This window comes from Bubalus kerabau, chromosome 2 (assembly GCF_029407905.1).
Source record: "Bubalus kerabau isolate K-KA32 ecotype Philippines breed swamp buffalo chromosome 2, PCC_UOA_SB_1v2, whole genome shotgun sequence".
Classification (NCBI taxonomy): domain Eukaryota; kingdom Metazoa; phylum Chordata; class Mammalia; order Artiodactyla; family Bovidae; genus Bubalus; species Bubalus kerabau.
Genome location: NC_073625.1, coordinates 174,137,408 through 174,143,407, shown reverse-complemented (window position 1 = coordinate 174,143,407; position 6,000 = coordinate 174,137,408). Strand labels below are relative to the sequence as shown.

Sequence of the window (6,000 nt, the reverse complement as noted above, 5' to 3'; positions counted from 1 at the left end):
ACCGTGTTGCTTAGAGAAATTAGTGAGATGTAAATGGAAGAGAAATTAGTGAGATGAAAATGGAGATGGGAGGTGGGAGTGCAAAAGCTATAAAGAAGAAAAAGACAGCTCTGCCCTGGAAGTGCTCACATCTTGGGGGAGGAGAGGATGGCAAGAAAAGAGGCAGCAGGAACAGTGGAATGGGGACCCTGGGTGGGGGACCAGGCAGGAGGGCACACACAGGACAGCGGACCCTGAGCCCATTGTGTTGGGAAGGCTTCTTGGAGCAGAGGTCGTGCAGACAGGCAGAGAATCGGAGTTACCTAGGCAAAATCCGTGCCAGGGAGCAAGGTCAGCGTGTTCGAAGGCTGGTGTCAGGGAGGAAGCGTGGCTCGCTGGAGTAGCTCAGGGGGTCTTGGTGTGGCTTGGCCCAGAGCAAAGGTGCAGGAAACTGAGGCTCGTGCCAGATTCAGCTAAGAAGTGGGAAAACCATCCTGCGGGCCATTCTCTGAAGGGGGTGGCACGGGTGACTTTGAGAAGACAGCTTTGGCTGCAGAGCAGAAGTGAGAAAGCAGAGCCATTAGGAAGGAGACAGTGGTGCATAAGCTGCAGAGGGGCTTCCCAGGTGGTGCTAGTGGTAAAGAACCTGCCTGCCAATGCAGGAGACTTAAGAGACTAAGGTTCGATCCGTGGGTTGGGAAGATCCCCTGAAGGAGGGCATGGCAACCCACTCCAGCACTCTTATCTGGAGAATCCCATGGACAGAGGAGCCTAATGGGCTACAGTCCATGGGATCGCAGAGTCAGACAATACTGAAGTGACTTAACACGCATACAAGCACTAGAGGGGACCAATCTCAGACAGGACCGACCCACGCCCTAGGCTAGGCTCAAACGAGGTTTCCTCTGAGGGAGGGCGGAAGACACGCCACCTGCACACATCAGAGTCCTCCTCCCTATACACCTCCTCGGAGCAAGCCTCGCTAGCCAGAATTTCTCAGGTCTGAGAGTTTTTCCTCAACTTCTATTAAACTACAGTTGATACTGCGAAGGAGACCATGTTTGCTGAGACCTAGTAAGTGGATTCCAAGTCAGCTGGGAGAAAGAGGCAGGCAAATGGTGGGGTTCACAGCTTTGTATTAAATGTATTTAATTAGTTTCCTTTTGGTTGCTCTGGGTCTTGGTTGCTGTACGAGGGCTTTCTCTGGTTGCAGCAAGTGGGGGCACTCTTCATTGTGGTGCACAGGCTTCTTATTGAGGTGGCTTCTCTAGTTGCAGAGTTTGGGCTCCAGGTGCATGGGCTTCAGTAGTTGTGGCCCACAGGCTTAGTTGCTCTGTGGCATGTGGGATCTTCCCAGACCAGGGATTGAACCTGTGTTCCCTGCATTGGCAGGTGGATTCTTAAGTATTGGCCCACCGCAGAAGTCCACAGTTTTGCATTATAAACAGCGATTCTGGACCCCTGACAATAGCAGCCCCTCCGGCGGACCTTCTGCTCCAGGCCTAACTTTGCCTTAGCCCAAGAATTCCAAGAATGCTGCAGATCTTTGTCTACTGCTGAGAAGTGGAAGAAAAAGATTTATTGAGTACCTACTCTGTATGTAAATGCTACAACACATGACCATACTCAGGAAATCCTTCTGTCCCCATTTTATAGTGAAAAAGCTAAGACTCAAAGAGCCTGAATTGAAATTAAACCCAGAGGCTGCCTAGCCATACCTGTGAAATATGTGTTTTCTTTGGAGTGAGACTGGTTAGTTCTTCAAGGGTTTATTTTTTGAATCGCCCTTGGGTAGTTAAGAACATCTTGCATGAGTTATCTATTGGTGCACAACAGATTACCCCCGAAAAAGAACAGCTTAATACAATGAACATTTATTCTTTTACAGTTTCCGTGGTCAGGAATCTGGGCACAGTGTAGTTGAGTTTCTCTGATTCAACGTCTCCCATGAAATTGCGGTCAAGGTGTCAGACAGGGCTGCCTTCTCATATGAAGGCCCAGCTAGGACTGGAGGGTGGGATCAGCTTCTAAGTTCACTCGCACGGTTGCTGGCAGTCTCTGTCCCCACCACACGGGTCTCTCCACAAGGCTGCTTCAGCACACAGCAGGTGGCTTCTTCCAGAGAGCTAATTCAAAAGAGAGAGAGAACATGCAAGACAGAGCGTGCATGCTCAAAGCCGAAGCCACGATCTTTTATAACCTAATCTTGGCTGGGCCATCCATTACTTCCACATTATTCTCTTGGTGAGAAGCAAGTCCATGAGGCCGGCCACACCTAAACGGAGTGGTTACACAAGGGTATGAAACCAAGGGGCAGAGATTGCTGGAGACATCTTAGAGGCTGCTTACCTCAACGTGAAGTTTTATTAAATAACACCCAGGCTATTCTGACTTCTCCCAAAACGACAAGTCATTCTGCTTGGTATACAAGGGCAGGAGTATTTTAGGGACACTTGGAGGGGTGGTGTGTCTACATCTTTGGGCCTAAGGCACATCTGGAGAGGTCAGCAGGTTGAACCTATCTGGATCCCCCAGGGAAAAATTAGTTTCTCAAACTGTGACCATTGTTCATTCCCTATCTTGTCCTTGAAGCTGTTGTGATATTTCCTAGCAAAGAGGGCAAGAGATGGGCATATCCCTCCCTCCCCCACCCAGTCAGCCAGGTGGAGAAACCACTGAAAATCTTTCAATTCCCTTTGGCTTCTGTATCTTTTCCCCAAAATTTTCTCTTCTTGCCCCGCATCTGTGTCTATTGCCCCCTCAGTAGCTTGCAGAATAGGTGCTCCAGGAGTTTCCTGATGGGGGATAGAAAGGACTGCTGTGGAGACCCCCCAAATACAGTAAATGTGAGTGCAGGTCAGAATGCCACTCAGGTCAATTCAAAGTACATTTATTCAACATCTGTTCTGGGTGGGTATAGAGAATTCAGGCACGTATAAAAAGCGTTCTTGCCCTTTGAAGGGGTTCACAGCTTTAGGAGGGAGACACGTACAAACAGGCAATGACAGAACAGTAGGAAATAAATACTTGATCAATACCCCCTTTGGCTGTCCACCCAATGGCTAAACTGGTTTGTGAAGCGCCATCTTTTGCTTGGACTGTATCAGGAGTTCCAAGCTTGCTTTCCTCCATCCATTCACTCCGCTGAGAGATCTTTGAAGAATGTAAATCTGGTAATGCATTACTTTGATTAAAGGCCTCAACTAATCTTGAGGAAAGATCAAACTCTAGTTGACTTCCAAGACCCTAGCCACTGTCCATCCCTCCAGCCATATCTTACCTTGTCGTTTACACTCCCGTCCATACCAGAGGCTCCATGCTGTATGGTATCTAGAGAGATGACCACCCTTCCCCTGTCTCCAGGGCTAATTCATGTAGCCCCCTCTACTAGGAAGCATTTACAGATTGCCCTTCCCAGCCTGAAAAAGGAGCCCCAGAGCTGCCATCTGTTTCCCTAGGTTGAGTTACCTTTTACTTGTCTGTGTGGCAACCCACTCCATTGTTCTTGCCTGGAGAATCCCAGGGACGGGGGAGCCTGGTGGGCTGCCGTCTATGGGGTCGCACAGAGTCGGACACGACTGAAGCGACTTACCGGCGGAGGTCCCATATGAACCGGCGCTTTGCCCCTAGGCCGTTTGGTATCCGGCGTAAGAGAGGGCTGAGGTCAGACCAGATCATTGTGGAATGAACTAAGCTCACCTCTGGGAGCACAAAAGGCACCCAGACCCGTAACTGTCAATTTTCCAGAGAGAGCACAGATGCTACAAGCACCCTCCTGGCCTCCGCTCTGGCCACGCCCTCTTCCTCCGCTTCAGGCTGGCGGGCAATCGGGCGGCCCACCTCCAGTCCTGGCAGCAGGCCGAGTAGAAACACCTCTTTGCTCCTCGAGTGGTCGGGGTAAGGCTCCGAGAAGCAGGAGAGGTATGAAATTGTACTTTAGAAGATGAGCTGGAATCTGATCTTTAAAAAATAAAGTGTAGACACGCTCCTGAGGAAGAGGTCATTAAACCAAGATCTTTCCCCGGCTGCTATTTCCCACACAAGATGCGTAAAGACAGCAAAGCTGCCGAAAGACTGTCTCCTCCGGCTCAGGGGCACCCACCCTGGCGCTCCCGGCGCGCTTGAATGAATGGGGGTGGGGGGGCGCGCATGAATGAGTGCGTGAGTGAGGGAGTGCGCGGGCTAGCGGGCGGGTGAATGGCGACCGCGCCGACTCGGCACGCGGCCGCGGGCTCCACTTCCCTCTCCCGCCAGCTGGTGGCCTCGGAAAGGTGGCGGCTCCGGCAGCGGCCCGAGCTGGGACGGGCCGGGGCGCGGGATGGTGGGGGAAGGGGCGTTCCCGGCGGCCGCGCCTTCCGCGGCTATTGGATTAGTGGCCTTCAGGGATGAGCTCAGCCGGATCGGCTTTCAGCTGCAGCCTCTGGGCCGGCCGGGAAGGCTGGGAGCGGGCGGCGGCGGAGGAGGAGGGGGAGGCGGCGGCGGCTGCAGCATCCAGAGCTGGCCGCGGCGGCCGGCGCGCCCCGCGCACAAAGACGCCCAGCCCCTTGGGGAGGGCGATGAGCGCACCGTAGCCCGGACCCGGGCCCCAGTTTCGAACACCAATGCGTGCGCCCAGGGCGAGGGGGAAGACGCCGGGCGCGCCAGGGGCGGGCGGCAGAGGCGCGGCCCGTGCGCCTTGAGCTCGGGACTCGCCGCCCTCCAGGTCCAGCGCGGAGCTTAGGAACCGCTGGAGCGCAGGCCTTGGCGCGCCCCCGGGATCCGCGCAGAAAAGACGCTTCCCCTCTCCCACCCGACCTCCTGCGCCCTCTCGCCGCGCTGGAGCGCCAACTTCCCCAAGAACGCTCCAACTCCGGGCCACCCTGCTGGGCAGAGGGGGCGCTGCTGCGGGGCTCGAGCCGTGAGGACGCGCCCCTGGCCCCGGGGAACAAGCCGGTATCTTCGGGGTCGCTCGGGCGCCCCTGAGCTGGTGGCAGCGCCCGCAGACGTCTCTCCTCGGAGTCCAGGACCTGCCAGCGCTGGCGATTCCTCCAGGGCAGGCGCTTGCCCTCTCTTTTATGGTGAGTATTCTCCATCTTCTGGTGAGAAGCGCGCGGGAGCCGAGGTCTGGCCGCGCGGACCTCGTGCGGGCCGGCACTGGCCACAGTCCGCGCTCCTGGCGTCGGTCCGGTCCAGATCCCCGGGAATTCCTCTCTGCGGACTGTGGCAATCCGAGCTGGTTAGTTTGCCTTTGGGCGTTTGGGGCCGGCCCCTGGTACCATGGGTTCGAAGCCCGCTGCTTTTCTGCGTAATGGAGACAGCACAAAAAACTAACCCCCCCCCCCACCCCGCCCCCGCCGGAGTCACCCTGCCTGGGTTTAGGTCCATGATATGTCATTCACTGAATGAGTGACCTTGGACAAGGAGCCAAACCTTGATTTCTTCATCCGTAGAATGGGGGTGATAATGGTACCCTTTTAATAGGGCTCTTAGTAGCATCTATGGGGTGGTTGTCGTAATGTACGTAGACCTGTTCCTGACACATAAGAACCACTCGATCAAACGTTAGCCAGCATTATTATTAGCTGTGTGAGCCCAAGCGTGTCATCCAACTTTCCGGAGCTGCAGCAGTTCTTTCGTCGATGTATTGGGGACAGTAATTTCCAGGAGTCTGTTCGTCCGGGTTGGGGGGCGGGGGCAGTTCAGAGCGATGGAAATCAAGCGCCTGGCACGCAGTGGATACTGGTGAAATGGGGGCTGTTGTCACTGTTTACTCTTGACGCTGGATAGTGAGGCTGGTCGCCCGGTCCGAGCGCTGCTTGGGGCCAGCTCCTGGCCTTGCTTGGAGACAAACTTGGCGATGCTTTGGAAGGGAGGGGGTCGCGTGCAGAGTGAGTCACGGGCAGGGGAGGGGGGTGGGGTCTGGGAAGAAGGGAGGAGGCCAGAGCCTGGAGCGCGGCAAATGTGTCCGCCCTGGTAGGGCAAGACGCGCCACGGGCTCAGAACCAGGAGGGGACGCCGAGCCCAGGACCTCTCCCTGGAGGG

General features: G+C 55.2%; 1 protein-coding gene across 1 annotated transcript in view; it reads left to right on the top strand.

Annotated features, from left to right (window-relative positions):
* Positions 1–4,435: 4,435 nt before the first annotated feature.
* SPSB4 (splA/ryanodine receptor domain and SOCS box containing 4) overlaps positions 4,436–6,000 on the top strand; it is an 86,425-nt gene continuing 84,860 nt past the window's right edge. The window contains exon 1 of the mRNA XM_055569526.1: positions 4,436–5,036. The gene's annotated coding sequence lies outside the window, so the exon portion shown is untranslated. The remainder of the gene's footprint in view (positions 5,037–6,000) is intronic.